Here is a 6,884-nt window from a genome sequence, read left to right on the forward strand (position 1 = left end):
GATGGATGGATGGATGGATGGATGGATGGATGGATGGATGGATGGATGGATGGATGGATGGATGGATGGATGGATGGATGGATGGATTTACACTGCTGTATTGCACACTGCTCTATTTGCACTACCTTGTACATTTTGCTTTTTATATTTTTTTGCATCCATATTTTTATCCTAAGTGTATGTATACCCCAGTGTTTTTAGAGATTTTTATAATTTTATTTACCTTTTTCATATTATATTTTTCATGTTTTACGATTGTACCATAAAAAATACCTAGTTTGTGAACTCCTTCACTAACAATGGCAATAAACCCAATTCTGATTCTGATATTTTATGTCACACACAGAGTATACATCTAGATAGATAGATGGATAGATAGATAGATAGATGGATAGATAGATAGATGTTGCAGTATCTATAACAACCCAAACACACAGGATTTCAGAATTAGACATCCCCAGTTATTAATTTCATATACTCACCAGATCTGAATGTCCTGTTAAAAAACTTCACATTGCGTTCCCCCCTTGATGTCATTTACTTTGAGTTGCAATAAATGCAAAACTCTCTGCAGGTTCTTGTCTTTGTCGTCCGCTCTATTCAGCTGGCTTTAGAAACACACGGCAAGAAGGTGGGGGCTGGGTGGTGAGGGTTACGGGGGCGAGAAACGCAAAAGTAATGCAATAGTTACTTTTACTAGTAACTAGTTACTTTTATTGTGGAGTAACTCAGTAACTCACAGTGTTGGGCTCGTTACTTTGAAAAAGTAATTAGTTATTGTTACAAGTTACTTCTCCCAAAAAGCAACTGAGTTACTGAGTTTAAACCCCGTTCAGTTTCTATGGCTACCTCAGATGCTGCCTCACCATCCAGAGATAAAGCAGTCGTAGATAGATGAATGCTTATGATCTTATTTTTAATAAAGTCGATCTTATTTATAAGATTCCCATAAAATCATTACTGCTAAGAGTAGGTGGAATGGACGGTTCAACTAAGCTATGGCTCTGGGTGAGTTTGGCAACTGTATTAAAAAGATTTCTAGGATTATTCTTATTCTCTCCTATTAATGAGGAGAAATTTGTTGCTCATGCTTTACAAAGGGTCCTCTTATTCAGCAGTAAACTATTTTTCCAGACTAGGTAGGATTTCCGTAGGCCTGTGAAACGATATTTTCTCTGCGCTTCAAAGTGGGTAGCTCTGCATTAAATCAAGGAGCCAGCTTTCATTTTCAAAGGAGCTGCGTTGTATAAGGCAGTACACAGAGAACTAGCAATCCCATCAACAAAATCCTCAACCTGTGAAGGGAATTAAACTAAGCTTTTGCACTCTTCAGCACTGCTCCGTGACACAGAGGACAGAGAAAGTGAAACAGATTTATTTTTTTATAACTGCACTATCTGATAATGATCTGCTAAAGTGAAAGCTTCTTTTGGGGGAGTAGAACTCTTATTAAAATTAATAAGGTTAAATAGAGTCCATTGAAGTAAAATGATGAATACAAACTGCTGCACCTAAACTGATGCAAACAGATCAGAGTTATTTCAATTTGAAAAACTCAAAAGGAGAGAAAAGACAGAAGACATTTATTGATACAATTACTTTGTCTTTGGCGCTCAGACCTCGGCAGGAAACAAAACACTTAATTTTGATTGATATGCATAAACAGGAGGAAAGAATACATCTGTTCCCCCCCCCCGCCAGGCCTGAAACTGGTGGTGGAGTGGAGATAGATGAAGTTGGTCAGTCTGTAGACTACTGATTAGAGAGACGGTATGATGAGCTTCATGGGGAGATCCAGTGGACTGCGTGAGCTGATACTAGAGCTTCACTCAGGGACCTGGAAGATGGAAGTCCAGTTGGATAACACAGGTTGAGAGAACCTGAAAAACTACCCATTGGGAAGAACCTCTGGCAAAACCAGGCTCAATATGGTGGTGTTCTGCCAGACCACCTCCAGCGCTGTCTGACTTCATCTGAATGAAGTCAGACAGCTCATCCACTAGGAGCAGACAAGTTGCGATTCAGAGGCCTTTTAAGATGAACCTTGGATGCCGATTGGCTTTCATGGAGGTGTGGTTCAAAGCTGATTGGCTGTGCCGCAAGTGGATGAAGGAAAGCAGTGAGTTTATTCAGTTGAACTTCCGCCTAGGCTCCATTTTGCAAAATTACTTAACAAAGAACGTAAATGTATTTTTATTTTTTACTTTTGTAAATTATCACTGTTTGGATCAAAGTTGGCAGAAAATTTGAATATGAGTGAAGCTCAGCTCTCTGAAACTGACTTCATTTTTTATGTTCATAGTCTGATTTGGTTTCACATGAATTCAGATCATCTGTTTTCTGAATACAATTACTGAACAAACATTCAAAACAGGACAAGTGTTAGAATTCTGAGAAAACCATTATGTTGTCACTAACAGAGTAAAGATGTGCACATCCTAAGGTGTATCTCTGTGCTCCTAAGCCCCCACTGCATTAGAAACTTTTATAAAACATGTAAACAATTCAACCAAAAGTATTGTATATACTTTGTCAGTGTTAAATATAGTCATTAAATTTATCTATCAGGTCTAATCTCTTTCTTTGTCAGGAAGGCAGATGTGTTTTTTAAGCCCATAAAAAGGAGCCAGATGTGGGTTCAGCCTGTTTTCTGTAGAACTAAAGCAGAGGCTGATGTTAGGGAAGTTAATGATAAAAACTGTGTGACAGAGAATAAACATAATGTAAATTACAGAAATTAGGCTTAATGTCTGCTAAAATCTATAAAGTTGATGTGATAAAACCTGAGTAATTTATCTAAGTACAGTATCTGATTAATCAATTTTATTCATAAATCAAATTTTCTGTTCGTGAAGGTTCCACTTTTAGAAAGTCTGGATTTTTTCCCCCGCCACTGATAAACCAGCTGATAGTATATTATACCTAATATCAACCTTTAAATCTAAATAATTTAGAACTTCTTCCTTGATAATAAATAAAATTTAAAAAAGCAGAATATTAAATATACTGGGACCATCTCAGTGATACACATGATAGAAGTGTTATCTAAACACTTGATTCCCGGGTGTTAATTTTGGTTATGGATAATTTTTTCATTGTATTAATTAAATAATAAAACAGCTGTTTGCTTAAATCTTTAAATAGTATGGGTGTATGTGTTTTACTTCCTATAAGCAAAAACAGAAACAATCAATGATGAAATGAACGCAGACCTCCAGTTTGGTTGAAGCGGTGCTTTAGAGTTTCAATGTTGGCTTTGAAGTACTGCTGCTGACCCTGAACGCCCTGGGTCTCTCTCTCCCAGTACTCCTCATCATTGTTCTTCTCCATCCAGTCCTGTTTAGGAACAACTTTGCGGATGTTGCTGTCATAGTAGTTAATCTCGACATCGTCAACCAAACCAACTGCCACAAACTCTGGGAAGTTTGGGACTTGAGACGATGCCGTGCAGAAATACTTCAGGGAGTGGATCACTGGAAAAAATAACAATAGGTATTAAAAATGTATAAAGTAAAACTTTTCTCTACACAAGTTAAATAAATTAAAGACAATCATTAATAAAACTAGCTTTTACATAAAAAGACAATTCAAAAATATTTCATCTTTTGCATTATTTCTGAGGACTTTATTCACTATAAATAAAAATTGTATTGTTTAACAGTCAGCTTTATTTAGTATTTTTTCATTTTTATATTTTACAGACTTTCGAAAACATCAAAGGAAGATTTCTACTGAGTTTAAAATTATTTAGAAAATTTTTTAATAATACTCTTTCTAATTAATCTCACACTCAATGAAATTTAAATTAAGAGACAATCCTTTTTATTTTTATTTAAAATATTTTTATATAAAATAAAGTACATGAATCTTAATAAACGTTTCATTTAACTACAGGTCATTTAACTAAATAAATCCTTCAATGGGTTTTATGGTTTTAACTGCTCCACTTTTTAATTTTTGACAATTAGATATTTTTACTAGTTCATATTCTATAACAGATGGTAAACTGAGAGCAGAGCAGGTATAGTTGTTGTTTATTTTGATTAATCTGCCATTTCTTTCTCATAGGGTTTAATATTATTGTTTATCTCAGGTTTCCTGATAAAACAAAAACTATTATTATTGTTTTATTTATAAAATTCTAAATCTGTCAGCTTGTAGTTTTATGTCGGATGGAAGGTTCCATTCCTTGGCAATATTTAACAATTAACAATTCTTGTTTTTATTTCATTTAAGGATCCACAGACTAAACATTGTTTTTAAAATTCAGATGTAATTATCATTCAGCTTTCCGTTTATGAAATGTGATTCGTGTAGAATGACTCTAGTCAGACGGTCATCAACTAGATGAATCAAGGCGATGTTCATCGCTGCACTTAAACAGCTGTTTGCTGTAACTCTATTCAGTTCAGAGCTGTTCAAATTTAAAAGGGGCCACGTCGGTCTGGAGGAGGCTGGATCATTTAGGCAGGAAGTTTTTTTTTTGGAATTGTCATACAGTTGATCAAAAAACATAATAATTGTGAGCATAGAATGAAAAGAAATAATTGAAAATCTAAATATTTGACCTCACTTAACCATGATAGATCAAAAGAAAACAAGATAAGGTGTTGGTGATTATATATAAATAGCAGGCCTGTAAGACATGGGAAAACAGGCAAATAACTACTGTACTTTACTGGGTTATTCTATTTAAAACGTACAAGTACAATAAGTACACTGCTTTAGCGTGATGATGCAATCCTGGATGATCACAGGAACACTCCGAAACGCTCTGAAGGCATGACTTTAATTCCTAAGTATGTCTCAGACCAGAGGCTATTAGGTGTTGTCCTGTCTTGAGTAGTCGCCACCATCATGGCAACTAACAAAGAGATAAAGACCCCCCTCTTCTTGTAACATTCTCAAGTGTAAAGAAATTGTGGCTTTTTCGTTCAAATTAACGATGGGAACATTTTTACTGAAAATTCATTGAGTTCTCTATTAAACCCAACTGAATTTTTGGTGCCACATCCCCAGAGGATGACCTTACGTGTTTTTAACCTGTTTAACACTAGCTGTGTGTATGATTAAATTTTTTAAAAAGTATCGTTTGGCGTGTATATTAAAACTGTTCATTTGAATTTCACACCTTTAATCCTATATAGGGCAAGTTACTGTTATTGGTATTTAAGGGGTATGCAATACCCCTTTTAAGGGGTATTGCATACCCCTTAAATTGGTGTCCCTTCATCCATCAGTGAGGTCTAGAAGAATTAGATTTATATCCAGCCATTTAGCAAAGTTTACAACGTGGCTGTACATGTTATTTTGTCATAGACCAATTAAATGAGCCATTGAATGATATGTTACCTACTGTACAGTTAAGAAAAAGATTAATATGTTAATTGAAAAGTTGCTTTAAAAATAGGGATGCGCTGAAATGAAAATTCTTGGCAGATATCGAATACATAGATATAGAAAACCATGGCCACAAACCAAAACAACAAGTGAGGCTATTATGTCAAAAAATTAAGCCATAGCATTTATGGCTATGATGTGTTCTGACCCTATTGAAAAACTCCTTATTTTTTAAACTTAAGGCATTCCAATAAATCAATTACAAAAGTATCAAAATACTGATGTACCACCAACATCTTTTTGCTATTCCCCTCACATTGGTAGAATAACTGGAAAACTTACTTGCGTTCTAAACACACAGCTGCCACAGATTGAGTGGCGTCAGTTTTGTGCAACTAATCTAACTGCGCGAAGAGACCCATGTGAAGCGTTTAAGCTCCTACCCCCTCACTCAAAACTTGGCAGCCACATGCTCAACTCTGATAAACTCTGCTCCGCTACCTGTGCTCTATTTTCTCAGTCCCTTTCTTCAGGAGCTCAAAAACGTTTCTGCATGTCAGCTTAGCAATGTTAGCCCTTTTAAATCAATGCTCTATTTATTATGGGGGGAGTCATGGCCCAGTGGTTATAATAACCATAATGACTGCCACTCTGCATCCCTGAGCAAGATTCTTAACCCCCACACTGCTCCTCGTGTGCCACACAATGGTGATAAAATTATTTAATTAAGATATTTACAATTTTATTTAATTAATGCTTTCTCTGGGTTTAGTTAAGTGCACATTTTTATGTTATGTATAGAAAACATGTTTTATTTTTCTAGTGGAAAAATCACTGCAGTCTCTCCGGTGTTGCTAAATTTACTCAAGCTGAATATTGAACCTTCACCCCAAATTAATGGCTGTAATAGTGTGCAACATCAAATGCGATACGCCATTTGGAGTGAGCAATTTAGATGTTATTCCTATATGAAGACACATTCAAAAGCAAAGGAGATGCAAATCCATGCGACAGATGAGCTTCTAGTGAGGAGAAAGGCACAAATAATCTGATTAAAGCGATGCAACAGTTCTAGCAAAGGTTGCTGGAGCTGAAGAATATGAGATGTTGTGTTGAGCTGAATCACAACAAACAATAGGTAAAAAAAAATGTTGTTTTATGATGCCAATGTTCAGCTTTCCGTGATAAACTTTTATTGACTCATTCAATAAAATCAGCCCTTTAGTGACTCATTTACTAAAACACACGTTGGCCATGCAAATTGAAACCAAGAAGCAGCAGATAGAAGCTCCTCCAACTTGACAAAATGGTGAAGCAACAGGAGTCCAGCCTGTTGCCTTCAATGAAAATGGCTGCTGATATGTCAAGGACAGCACCAATAGGGGTGACTTTTTTGCCATAATGGCGTTTTATGTGAAAGTAACAATGTGAAAGTTATACTGGTAGCTTATTTGTTTTACATACAGGTGCTGGTCATAAAATTAGAATATCATGAAAAAGTAGATTGATTTCAGTAATTCCATTTAAAAAGTGAAACTTGTATA

At 35.6% G+C, this 6,884-nt stretch overlaps 1 pseudogene; it reads right to left on the reverse strand.

Moving 5' to 3' along the window:
* LOC107089592 overlaps positions 1 to 6,884 on the reverse strand; it is a 25,629-nt pseudogene that overhangs the window by 12,708 nt on the left and 6,037 nt on the right.

The sequence above is a fragment of the Cyprinodon variegatus genome, unplaced genomic scaffold, assembly GCF_000732505.1.
Source record: "Cyprinodon variegatus isolate N-32 unplaced genomic scaffold, C_variegatus-1.0 Scaffold257, whole genome shotgun sequence".
Classification (NCBI taxonomy): domain Eukaryota; kingdom Metazoa; phylum Chordata; class Actinopteri; order Cyprinodontiformes; family Cyprinodontidae; genus Cyprinodon; species Cyprinodon variegatus.